At 40.0% G+C, this 14,320-nt stretch overlaps 1 protein-coding gene across 1 annotated transcript in view; it reads left to right on the top strand.

Moving 5' to 3' along the window:
- ppp1r16b (protein phosphatase 1, regulatory subunit 16B) overlaps positions 1 to 14,320 on the top strand; it is a 63,415-nt gene that overhangs the window by 868 nt on the left and 48,227 nt on the right. The window lies entirely within an intron of this gene.

Genomic DNA, 14,320 nt, shown 5'->3' with positions numbered 1-14,320 from the left:
TACCCAGCAGAAAATGGGTAAACATGCATCAGAACATCTCAGAGCCCAAGTTAAAGACTCCAGTTAACTTGGTTTCTGCAGCTAACTGTGCAAAACCGTGACAAGAAAAAGGAAGTAAACCCTCTATAATTATCTGTATTTATGTATAGATGCATGCAGCCACATCCAAGTCAAGGTATGTTAAATACAGGATACAATACACGTAAGTCAGCCTCTCGGCGAAAGGTTTTTGAATTCAGGAGTTGGTAAATCTGAATCACATCTGCAAAATAAGATTGAAGGTGTGTGTTAGAGCTACTGTGACTTATTATACCCACTTTTGGGTTTTCTATTTACAAGCAGACATGAACTACATCTCCCAAAAATGAGATTTCAGCGAAAATTGTTGCTTAGCATAAAGCTAGAAAAGGGGACAGGGTAATCTAGAAGATTGTGGATATTCACCAATATGCAGAGAAACTGTCTATAAATGGAGACGGTGCAGTGCCATGGCTCTGCAGTGGAGGGAGAGTCATGTTTTTAGGGCGAATTTGTTGCCTTTAGGCCTGGATAGCTTTCCATCATCAAGAGGAAAAGATAATGTCATGGTGGAGCTGAAGCTTGGTTTAAGTTGATGCAGCAGGAAGAACCTCGAATGTGTTTCAATGATCCTAACAGGGCGACTACTCAGTCAGACATGCTCACACTGTGGGAATATGATTGCAGCGTGGAAGTTCAGTGAGGAGAGGAATGAGCCAAAAAATTCCTCCTGAACAATGTGCAGGTCTAATCTGCAGCTACCAGAAGCGTTTGGTTAGTACAGTTATCAAATCCGAGGGTTTACTTCAGTTTTCCATCAGCACCGTGACTGTTAATTGGATATGCTCAATATAGACAGAAACGATTGACAGTCGTGTGTTGTTGGCTTAGAGATATTGTGTTTGTCTCTTCTTGTGTGTTACATTTAGCTCAGATCACATTTTCTGAGCATCTCACACAGAACGAGGGCTGCACCTTTAAGACTATTATTATTATTATTATTATAAGCATAATGTTTTAGAGCAGTTGTTCAGTTGTTTTAACAAAATCAAACATCTAGAAAATCACAGACGTCCAGAGCCCAAGTTGAACGTTGTCCAACCAATGGTTCAAAACCTAAAAACATTCAACCTACTCTTAAATCTTGAACCGGTGGCTGTATTTCTTAATTTTTTAAGTAATTAATTGGTTTTCATATTGCTTGGGGATTTATTTCCTCGCCACTTATCAGCACTACAAGACAGACAAATGTTAAAGTCCTTGCTCCTGCTCTTGTGTCGTAATTCTCTGTCTCACGTTCACACACAAAAGGTGGAACACGCCGGCAGATGTGTTTGCCTCACTTTGTGGCAGATCTACACTTTGTTAAGGTAGGCGGCATCCCTGCCTGGCTGCGTCGGTCTTTAAATGTTTGATGGGTTGGGACCACCTAAGCGCTTTCTCCCGATGTTTCTCTCAGCATCTGCACCGGCTGTCGGTGTTAAATCTGGGCTGTGAGAGAGAGAGAGAGGGAGAGAGAGAGCGATATGGTACCTTGTACCTGCCCTGTATACACACATATTATACTGTACATATACATATTCAGTATCAATCAAAGAGCATCATCATAAGTGCATACAAACATGCACCACAAAGGCTAATTCCGTCTATGATCATGCATCTTATCGGGTCAAAGAACTGTACTGTGTACAGTTTTGTTTCTGTTTTTACATGCGGCAAACATAAGAACACACGTCAGTCACTTCGACTTCAGCTCTCTGGCTCTCCACTCATGATCCGTGTTTGCTGTTAGAAGGGGTGTGAAGGCAAAGTGTAGGTTCACAAAAAGAACCAGACAAGACTGTGAGCTTAGAGAACACATGAAGCCTTTTTCAGCCTTTTCATCCATCGGCTGTCATCTCACTAGTTGTTTACTTAAAGGTCATCAACAAAACAAGGTCAAACTTTAAACTTATTTAAGCACATCAGTTTACCAGGTTTAAAATCTGTGCACTACGCCAAGGTTCAGCTCCTCTCCACAGGAACACTGATCCACTTTGAACAGTGTTTCTGCCACTAATCACTTTTAGAGATTCATCAGTTAAAGGGTGACTTCGTCTATATGAATGGTATTAAACTAGTATCCTCTTATATTAAAATTCCTGTCGTATGGAGTTCATCAGTTCACAGAATGTCATCTGGTTGCTCATAATATAGAGATTGTAGTCTTGGTTGAACTGCTTCTCACGAACTCTTCTAGCTGACATAGTCTGAGCCACAGATGCGGAGGGGAGATTAATACTGTCCCCATACATATGCGAGGTTACTCTTTAATTAATTGACCCAAAATTTATCTGCAGGAATTTAACAATTGTCTCTTATTAAGGAAAATATCAAATATTTGCTCTTTCTGACTTCTCAGATATGAGGATTTGAATCTGCTGTTTGCTGGCGAATAGGCAAAATGCACAGTACTGCTAAATTCTGGTGAATAATTTATTTTAAAGTATTTTATCTAATCAGCAAACATGTCGTTTGTACTTACTGGCACTTAGTGAGTCACTAGGCAGACAAGTGCAATATTGTCAGACATCAGCAGCTTAATGACATGAAAATGAAAACCTGAAGACTCCAGATGACAAATCAAGCAGGTAATCAGAAGATTCACTTATAACAACCACAGTGTTTTCGTTGCAGACCTACCTGAGGTTTAGTTCCTTGTCAGCGCCGACCGATTTCCTGTCATTCAAGACGAACCATCAGTCGATCTCAGCGTTCTAGTTAACAGCTGCATATTTGATGAAGTCATTTACAGCAACAGATGCCTTCTTCACACATTTAAAAACATAATCTTATAGTGTCTTCTTGCCGTTGTTCAGACCTAAAGCATGCATGCACACGTTAGTGTTGCACTCCTCCACACACAGCCAGCAGTTCCTCTGGTATTTCAAATGATAAATCATTAAGCTGTGTACAGTGTAATGGCAAAATTAGATTCCTCTGAGTGTCTGAACGACTCATCTCTGATCTCTTGAGGAGCCCCGTTGCTCTCCTTCAGTTCTCCCTCTTCACTGATGAGCTGCCTCACTGATATATTTTCTGTAGTTTTGTACCCTAACTAATGTTCAATTATTCCAACAGGGTGATTTAGCTGTTGCTCATCAAATATTGAAACTGGAACTGCCAGGAGACACGTTGATAGACACCAGCTTCGCTTTATCCTTAAATATGTCCTGGAGTGGAGCCTGGCAGTGTCGGTGACTGACATCAAAGCAAGTCAACACACACAAGCACAAACAAGTTGTTTAATGATATTTTAGCTTTAAAAGTGTTTAACTTGAGGAGTCCTCGCAGGAAGTCAGTTTCTCATATTTGAATTGAAAATCTGCCCCTTGACCTCCTGCTGCTTAAGACGTCTTCTCTGAGCCGTGTCTCAGACTAGTGCGCTTGCTTTACTATCGAAAAGAGATTATACTAGATGAGCGTTCTGATTACAGCCAGCAACCGGGCACAGCCTGCTAATCTGAGGTCTTAATACTGAGACGGGCAAATCTCAAGGCAGCTATCAAGGCTACTCACACTGAAGTCCATTTGATTCTGATACACACTTGTTGAATTTGTCCTTCCATAACTCAGTGTTAAGTTAAAAGACTGATACAAAAGTAGACGGTATGTCAGACGAGAAACCATTTCATAATTGGTGGCAACATGTAATCTTAAAGTGAAGCTTCTTTGTGATTTTAAGGTGCAAACTAATGATTATTATTATCTAACATTTTGTTCACTGTTGCCCTGATCAACCTGCTACTTCCTGTTTTCAACGTTACAAATTAAAAGATAATTGATAAATTTAGATGTATTTATTTTATAACAGGCAAATAACAAAAAACAAGAAGCTGGGATCAGAAAGTTTTGAGCAGCTTTAGTTAAAAAAAAATACATAAGATGATTTGATTAGTTGTTGGACCTTTTTCAGTTTATCGTACAGTAGGGTGGTTTCTAAATAAGTAGCAGTGATATGAGACAGTACTGCTCTGATTTTAGTGTGAGATAATATGAGGCCAAAGTTAAAACTAGTGGTCAACTAAATTGCAGTGTTCTTCAGATTGTATGTGAATTGGTGCATTGGCTGTGTAGATACTTAAGTGATCAGTGGCCATAATGGTGGATCCCCTGCTGATGTATGCAGGGATATGAAACCACAAACATTGCTCTGTTCTGTGTGTGTGCTATGTGCAGATTTGTGTTTATGTGCTTATTTGCAAAGGGCCACTGTCCATTAAAAACATGCATCTTCAAATCAGGCAGTTTCAGATGAGTTAATGAGGTTTACGAGCTCTTTGTGACATCAGGCAGTCCTGCGTCGCTTTTAGGGTTCAGTCGTGCAGCATTTTTGAAAACGTATGTCATGAAACATTTTTCATTACTTGACAGTGGATGGTTAAGAGGTGGCATTAAAGAAGGAAGGAGAGAAATATATACGCACAGGCCCCCTGCTGAAGTCAGACTGGTGATGTTGCTATAATTGTATGGGCTCTGCATCTTAACCGCTCGGCTGCCAGATGATAACGAGAACATTTCGGACAAAAATAATTTGTTTGCAGTGCAGTTGCTGTTGTCGGTGGAGAGAATTGGGCAATATGTTGCTGCACAGTTGTACTTGGTGGAGAATGGGAAGGACAGTATTAGAAATAAATTATTTATTGGATTTTTGCTTTGATTTGGTGAAGTGATTTTATTTGTCATCTATGTGATTTGCTGCAATGACCAAAACAAACTGTAGAAATGTAATTATCAATAAATTGTTTCTTAATCTGATCTGATTTTTCAGAAGATTTATCTTCTGACAATCTTTTACAAAAGCTTATATTATCTCAAAAGTGAAACGCCAACAAGCTTATAGGAAAGCTGCTTTTCTTAGTCTGCAATCCCCTGCAAAAGTATTAGCATAATGAGGACAGTTCACCGAAGAGATTTGTGTTTAGGATCATAAAATGAAAATCTGAGTATTAGAATTTCAGCTTTTATTTCCTGGACCGTCTAGATAGGTTGGACAACACACAGATAGCACTCTGTAGAAAATCAACCGCATTTTAAGGAAGCAAACCTATTAGAAAATATAGTTTGTCAATGTCAGTTTTGAAATCATTTGTTGAGTATTTTAGATTTAGTTTCTCTGCATTATGAATCACCTTCCAATTAGTTTCAATGCATTTCTCTGTAAATCAGCAGACAAAGGTTTCTGGACACCTCTGAATTCATGCTGCTGCTGCCACCATGAGTTATATTGTCAATAAAGTTTAGTGAGCCTGTTCCAGCCCAACTAACAGCACTACCTCCACTGTGCTTCACACCCAAGCTTGTGTTGTGCCGTTTATGAGCACATCCTTTCTTCTTATCTCACTTTTCCTTCTTTAAAAGGTGCCACGTTGCATATTCTTTAATGTATTTAGTAATAAATACCACCACAACTTTTGTCTAATTTCTGTCTTGAACTCGAATGTCTTTTGTGCACAATAAACACACAAGAATATTTGTACTTGCTGTTCTGTTGCATCTGGAGGATACTGCATATAAAGGGCACAAGTTGATTTTCTGTGTTTCCTGCACGGTGCCTCATAGCCACTAAATCAAAAATAAAATTATAGGCTTTCATGCATGTTGAATGGCTTCCTTTACTGGGTCGCTGCTGTATTTGTAGCTCGGTGCATGTATCTGTGTTAAAGCTCAGCGTTGCTTGCTGCGTCTTCAGAAGCTGACCAACCAATCGGAGCCGGCGAAGCATTGAACAGGAAGTGAGCTCACAGAGTTTCTAGTCTGCACTTTGTGCTCAGGAAGGCGTATCGCCAAGGGGGCATTGTGAAGGTTTTTTCCTCACATTGTTGGGGGAAGCACAGCAAGCCTCTCAGGTCTAGTTGAACAGCTCATGGTTGGGTATATGCACATGAAATTCTTGAATTTTCCAGTGACCTATTTAAGGTGTGTTTTTTATAATGTGTTGAAGGCGTGAGATGTTCTCTACAGTAGGCACCTAAATATTGCTTTCCAACAGTTTTTCACACAATCAAGACTAAATAAATACTCTGTTAGTGGCCTCTAACAATGCTCAGTGTTAGTTGAGTTGCGTTTCCATTGTGCTCTCCTGATGAGCAAAATGCCTCTTAGATTAGACGAACACAGCTGTTGAACTTCAAAAGAACAGCCAACATCGAAAGTGTTGTTGTAACACCGTGTGTGTACGTGTGTGCTTGCTTTTTGAAGGCTGTTTTTATGAATTCTCCCTCCCTTCTGTTTGAGATGAGCCCTTTAATGTCTGGCTCGCTCTGTCTTCCGTCCCTGTGTGCTCCCTGCACCCATTGGTCTAAAATCAACCACGCACTTTGGTGCCTGGTGGTGCCTGGTCGTGCCAAGGCTGCAGCTGAGTGTGTGTGTGTGTGTATGTATGTGTGTGTGTGTGAGAGAGCATCTTGTGGTTTGTGCCCTTGGTGTTGTTCATTATTTTTTCTCTATAGGCCTTTTTAAAGAATGATCAAAGATTTCCAATGTATTTTTTTAAGCATTGCTCACTGCTTGGGGGGGAAAAAAGCACATGAACGTGCGCACACACACGCACACACACACACACACACACACACACACACACACACACACACACACACACACACACACACACACACACACACACACACAAATACTGTTAACCACTAATGTTCTCTCCATTATGGGTTCATGGTCTTCTAAACTATGACTGATAATCTAGAGATAACTTCAGCTCTGATTTCTTCGGTGCAGGATACATCCAATGTGTTAGCAGCTGTATCTGTTTAAATATTGATGAGTGAGAGAAAGTTTTTCTGAAAGCGTCCTTTTAGGAATCCTCAAAGGAGACGAGCTGTGTCTAGACGTGATGCTGGTTATCCCTGTTGCAGTTGCAGCATTCATTTCCAGATAGTACAGGCAGTGTACTGTGCATGTGGCACAGATATGACAGCAGTTTGTGTACTTGTGTTGCACCAGCTCCGATACACTAGCACGGTCAGTTCTCTACTGCTGTGGTTGAAAATCCCTGTGAGTAGTCAGCCCAGCTATCTAATTACCTCCACGGAGGAAGTTGTGTTTTTCTTCCCTGTTTTCAGCAGGATGTCCTAAAATCACGCTAACGGCTTTCAAAGAAGTTTAGTAGGAAGTGATTGGTTTTGATTGGTCTTGATTACAATACACTGAATTTTGACAAAGCCTGGGGTGTATTATTGCACCATAATAGAGCTCAGACTTCATAGGTGTGTTTTTAAAGCTTATTAAAACTTTTATATGATGTGCAGTTATGTGATTTCTTTGATAATTAGTTTTTATTTGCAAACAGATATCTGTTTAATAAGAGTCAGTACACCTTGGCTTACACCCAGCTGAGTATATTTTCTAGTGGTGGCAATAAAAATGTACATGCCAGGATTACCATTATCAGTATTCTGTGTAAGCCTACTGTACTCACTTGGCAGAGGTGTGATGATTGAATAGAAAGCCAGCAGGAATCTGCATCCCAATATGAATTATTATAACTTGTTTTTGTTATTTACCTCTAAAATATTCACAATACACCACAATCTGAGAGAATGTGGAAATGTCGTATACTTATTCACTGTAACATGTTTGTATGATTTTATCCTCATGAAGGGGACGTGTTTAGAATCGCTGCAAGGAAATATAGTCTATATAGTATAAATATGCGTCTTTAGGCTTACATGTGGAGAGTTCACAGCTTTTAATGACTAAAGGTAAATGTTTTGTGGTATGCATGTTATTCTAAGCTAAGTGAAGGTTTTTTAATTTATCTTTTGCGAACAGTGTGTTGTATTACATGCATTAGGTTAGCTTAAGGTTAGGTTTCGCCAGTGGAAGTCAAGTATCAGACCACATTCTTTCCCTAACATTAACTAAACATTGGCAGATGATAAATATGTTGTCAGTCAGCATTTTACTGATACTTTAGGTATCAGCATATTGTTATCAAATACATTCATGAAAGCATTCTCACTATGATAATAGAAAACACACAGCAGATTTGTTTAATATAATAAGGTTATCTAAGCTCTGACTGTCTGCAAACCAACAGGAACATAGACTCATCTCAGACCACATGAAGGTAAACAATACCCTAATCTCTGCATGAGCTCAGAAAAAGTGTATATTCTAGACCAACAGTCATAAGTTTGGAGTATATTGTCAATGTATTTGTTGTGTGACTGACTTTATAAAACATTGAGCTTGTTTTTTTATATGAACAAACTCCAAGTGACACAGAGACCTCTTCATTTACACTCACTGAAATAAACAACAACAGATTGTCGAGATCAGCTGCACTCTCGTCCTTTCTGTCTGCTTCTGCTTTTCTTGCCCTAACAAACACAGACAGTTTTTTGCTTTGTAGCACAGTAAAATGAGAAATCAGCATGTACGGCTCCTTCTCTGCCCATGGCCACAGCTACTGGGACAGAGCAGGATCACTGCGCACCCATCTTGGTTTAGTAGTGGATTAGAAGTGACACTTACTGCAGGCTGGCTGAGTCTCAGCCTTGTTTACTCTGGCTGGGTCTTAGCTGGGGAGTCAAACTATCATTAGACAGTGAAATGACTCAACAGTGGGACAGGGCTAAAGACAGAAAGAAAGAGAAAACTAAAGATGGAAGAAGAGTAGGAGGAACAATTGAGAAAAGAAACATAAAGGAGATTTTGCCTGAACCGGATGACTGCAGCCGGGGGGTAGTTAGAACCTACAGGCAAGGGCGTGCTATGGTCAAACCCTTTTATAAATAAACAGACAGATTGGTCTAAAATAAACACTTTGTTCATGTCAGTGCGGAGCAGATGGACAAATAACCCCACCCAGAACCAGTGCAGGACAGCAAGCCTTAAACTTGGGCTGCTGCTGTAATGCAGAGAGGCTGCAGGCCTTTTCTGTGCTTTAGGGTAGACGCCTTTCTGTAGAGCCTCTTACACAATCAGATCTGCAAGAAAAAACCCAAACATTTGTTCATTTCAAAATTTAACTGAGAAAACTGGGATCAGCGTGGCGTCTTCTTGGGAAAGGAACCTCGACCTGAGTTTGAGATATCTTTCTGAAAACTGTAAACCTGGTTGTCTTGCTGCCACCCGAGACGTCTCCTGCTGATGTAATAGAAAGCAACAAGCTCGCTGTGGGCGAAGGTGAAATAAAGCAATAAAGCTGTATGTTAATAAAAAAAGCATCTTAAGGAGCCATTACATGGTAACTAAGATGACAAGCAAATGGAGCCTACAAGTTTCATAACAACAAAGGACAGTTGGGAGAGTGATTAAACTGTGTTTTGGACATGGCAGGGCATGAATCTTTACTGTTGCTAAGTGCCTGCTGGTGAGAAGAGGTGAATTATATTCCTTCAAAGTTCAGCCCTAATGGGATGTAAGACATGAATACAAATCACTGAGTCTAGATGAGAAGACATAAGCCGCTTACACACACGGAAGCTGTAACATTTCTGCTTAAATGATCGGGGAAAGTTAGTTTTGTATATGTTGCCTGGAATTGTCGCCAAAGTTGCAGAGGAAGATTCGTGGTAATCCTACCTGGCCGTAGTACTAGCAATAAATAAATAAAGCTGAGCTGGTGTTTCCTCATGAAGTGGATATGGAAATAAAACACTTACAGGTTAAGTGGGAAAGAATCAGAATCACCAGTACCTTTTTTTTTTTTTCGCTTCTTTAATCCAACAAGTTTATGGAACTGATTCGGACCTAACGTCCTGTTTTAAGTCCATTTACATTTTTATTTGTGAGTCTTCTATAATCGATCCAAAGAGGAACCGCAGTTTGCAAAAGAAAAGATAAACGAGAAGCTTACGAGGTATACAGTTAGAGTGCTCTAAATCCTTTGTTTACACATTGTCTGCGGGGTGATCTGAGGCCCTGGCGTCCATCTGACCTGCTGTCGACACTGTGGTGGCCTTGCGCAGAGATGTCAAACAATTTGATATGTATTTGTTGACAGTAATGTGTGTTTTGATGAGCTACATATAGAAGATAGTAGTAAAATGATTATTGGGCTGTAATTTTTAAGAGACTTAAAGGTAGCAGAATTCAAATGAAGTGGGAATTTGTGTTCTCATGGTACCACATTGGGTTTTCTGCAATTCTGAACACTTGTCAAAACTCTAATACTCCTTTGCATGTGTGATACATCTACCTGCTGGCATTATTTCCAGATTGTGAGATGAAAAAAGAATCAGTTTGACGTCTGCACTGGAATAAACCAATCTGCTGAATCCACTATGAATGCATAAGATCCCACTGAGAGCATACAGTGTTTTTTGTTGTTTTCAAACTCCACATTGTGAAACCTTCATTTTTATTCACCCCACATCTAGAAACATTGCAGTAGAATGATAGCGAAGTGCAGTCTGCTTTTTATCATTCTACAATATATCCCACTAAAACACTGTTTGCTCTGTGATTCAGCTGTCATATGCCAATAATGTTCTATAAGTGAAGGTGTCATCTCTGCTGTTTTAGTGCCAGGTTAGGTGCATCATTCGATTCATGCCCAATCATTGGTGGCACACGCGTGCGTCCTCAAATGGGGCCGTCTAACCTTCAGAGAACTGGACGTGTTGAAAGTGGAATACCAGCAGTATATTTAGCAGTAGTATTCAGTGGCACTCTCTCCCCTCATTCAAAACAACAAAAACAAGATGGAAAGCCACATCATCAAGAGAAACCTCAATGAAACTAGAATGAGCTTTTTTTTTGTTTGTCTTTTTATAGAAACATATTCTGATTCTGATTCAAACACATATTTTTAATACAGAGGTGTGTCAGAGCAGATATTCTAAATGAAGCAGACTTATTTGAATTGGCTATATGAGGACGATGTTTTAAGTATTAAAATTACATAATAGTCTGAAAAATCATTGAGAAACAGTATGAATCTGTTTTTGAAAGATGTTTAGAGGAAAGTTTGGTCCTCTTAGTAGTACGTATTAGTACAGATTGAAACTGCCGTGTTGGTTGGATCTTTGTCCGCTTCCAGGATTTGTATGTGAACTTGAAAAGTTCACTGATCCGTTATGTTTTACACCTTTTCCTGATCTGTCTTTGACCTGCTGCTAGAGTCTGTCTCCGCTGCAGCGAGTTCTGGTTTTGTCCAGCTAGTCTGAATATTCGATTGAAGACGGTACAATGGCGAGACTGTTGGTGCAATGTTGACCTGGCTGTGTCAGCCAGGACAAAGTACAACAATGAATCAGCATAATGGGAATTACTGGATGCACTGCGCATGACTACAGGGCCAGTGGTGATGTGTTGCAGTGATTAATATGTTGGTCACTAACATGCTGGTCAGTAGGCCCTGCAGGATCAGCTCTGGCAGAGAAACGCAGATTTACTATAAGATTGCTTGGCTTAGTGGCTGAGCATCGCGTAAACGGCTTACTGTATGTGGATATAAGCTAATGTAACTTGGGTGCTGATGAGTTGAGTTTAGGTTATCGCTTCATGGTTTTGTTTGTTGAACATTGAATTACATTTGGGCACAAAAACTGAAGCCACCAAAAGTGTGAATGCTTCTTGGCACATTTGAGACTGCAGCTGGCATCCTGTAGCACGTCAGCACCTGGCTTTTGTCTATCTACAGTGAGCTGTTTACTGCTGCCCTGGATTATTACAACAGGGGAGAGAATGACCCAAAATCAGGTTGACCTGAGTGCTTTATATCAAGGCTTCACCAGAGGAAATAAATTCTCTCCCCACCAGCACACCCAGCGCCAACTAGGCCAGAATAAAAAGGTCCTATTAGAGGATGCCAAGGGAGAGATGGATGGAGGAGCAGAGGCATGGTAGACTGAGAAAGCTAGAGATGAGTTTGTTGCCTGGATAGACAGACACAGCTGACCAATTTATGACAAAGGTAATTTACAGAAACAAATCTGAATGGCCGAGAGGAAATGTTCAAAAATGTTGTCGCAAAGAAACAGGTGAGTCAGATTAAATAAGCATTGCTAGTGGTAATATTAGTGTAAGTCACAAAGTGATAGAAGGGAACCTTGTTGTTTACATGAAAAACTGTATTCAGAAATAAAAGTTCTCACATAAAATGTTGAAACATTTGCACTTGCACACATTTCAGCAGGAAAAAAAGCTTAAAACGCTGCATTATTCGCAACGGTGTTTAGAAAAGCTGCTATGAAATGAGGTGTTTTAAGCTGCAACAATCCCAAATAATGCCAACAAAGTCCTGTAGGGACCCAACTATGCGTTTTTATTTCCTGAAACTTAACTTTGAATTTCACCAAAAGCATCAGAGCTCAAAGCTGATGATTCAAAATAACCAAGTAGCCACCTGTTGCCTCATTTTCCTAAATACATCTAAATGGATAGCATTTTCTTCAAAGTTCCAAATCTGTGTCTTAAACCAAATGTGCTTGTTTGTGTGCCCAGTGAAGGCTGTTTTGTTATTTATCCGTTTACACACAGCAGCTGCTACTCTGATACTTCTTTCCACTTGTGTGCTCTCCTGCGCCATTGAGGAAGACGACTGCTGTTCGTAGTGAGGAGGCAGAGACAGATGCTCATAACATGACAGAAACAAAACGCAGGCGCATGAGAAAACAAAATAAAAGATGTATTTCTATGAACTAAATGTAGAAAAGCTAAATGTGTTTTCAGCAAAATAAAATGCAGACATTTTCCACACTGATGACAGAGTAGAAAAACAAAACAAAACATGTTTTTGGAGAAATGCATAAAAACGAGATGGATTATATATAAAGCTAGAGGTAATGCATGATTAAAAGATTAATGTAAATAATGCATAAGTAGTGGGAAGGGTATGTGTGTAATCGCTGTTAAATGCAAATGCATTGCACGCTGACGTTTATAGTGCTGCAGTATAGATACAAACAATGATGCACGTATGGACAATCCTGCAGCAATAGTTAACACTTAATGCAGGGTGAGTGTACATTCAGAGTCAATCAACAGCTTCCTAACACAGTTTCAACAACCACTGAACATTATCACCTTTATAAAGAGAGGTTTAGTTGCAGCACAAATTTAATAGACTGCATCAGGTGTAGTTCACTGTGTCTACTAAACTGCCCACACAGTGTAGCGTGTCTGGATCTGGGCTCTCCAAACACAGACCTGTGTTCTGTCCGTTTGACTTCAGTGACTTCACTTTGACATGGCCAGGGGTTGTGTTTCAGCTAATGGCTGCAGTTGTCGGAAAGGTCAGGTGTCAAATCGAAGTGTAACAGTCAAAACCGACTGCTTCCTGTTTTAATTGCTGTCTGCTTTGTCCTTAATATTTGTATATTGAGTATTTCTTTAACCGTGATCCCAGATAATTGCTGGTGTTTGATAATGAGGACGTGATGAGGACAAAAGTTTTGTTTCTGAAAAATTCTGTGAAATAAGTTCAAGCGTTGGTACTACTCCCTGAATAATTCAGGTTTATCTGCTTGCATTTTTCTCTCTGCTCTGACCATCATTTGCATCCGTTATCAAAACTTTGTACTTGCTAAACCAGTGACAAAGTGTACCGTGCGGTCACTTGCTTGACTCTGATGTCCTTAACACTTCCGTAAGGCTCAGTAATGAAATCAGAGCGGGTCTTCACTTTCCAAAAGCTTTTATGGTTCAGCTAAATTATGAAATAAAAAAGTCATTCCATTTTATTCCAACAGGCTATATTCCTCGTCTTAAACACGAAATTGGATCGAGCTCTTTGAGTGCCAATGTCTTTACAAAATAATCCTATTGTAGTCTTGAAAAAGTGGCGTAAAAAGCTAAACTAGACTGAAAGAGAAGCCTCACACAGCTGCATAGCACTCAATACTCTATTTCACATCATGGCCATGACAAAAATCCTTTAATAAATCTCTCACATTCTACTGTAATTGACAGTGAAAGTGTCTCCTCTGTGTTGCACAATCACAAAACCAAGTCAGAACATTTAGGACCTTGAATTGATGCAACTTTCTAGAAGTGCAGTTCTTGTATGTGAGCAATAAATTCTGGTCTGTGCCACTTGTGCAACAGCTGCTACTATCTGTCCAATTGGTTTTGCTGGGCTTTGTTCCACTTTAGTATTAGTTGTTGATTAAATTAATTAGAGGGAGCTAGAAACGTTAGTCTGGAACACAGGGTCTCAGATTTGGGAGGTGACAGGAAGGTCCGGATGGTGATGGGAGGGGACACAGTGGAGGGACACTGGTTTATGTTGTTCTGCTGCTACCACAGTTTCACAAGTGGACATGTGAACAGTGCATGCTATACTCTTTCCCATGACAGA

This window comes from Anabas testudineus, chromosome 5 (genome assembly GCF_900324465.2).
Source record: "Anabas testudineus chromosome 5, fAnaTes1.2, whole genome shotgun sequence".
NCBI lineage: Eukaryota > Metazoa > Chordata > Actinopteri > Anabantiformes > Anabantidae > Anabas > Anabas testudineus.
Note: the sequence above shows the minus strand (reverse complement) of the source record. Positions and strands in the feature narration are given on the sequence as shown.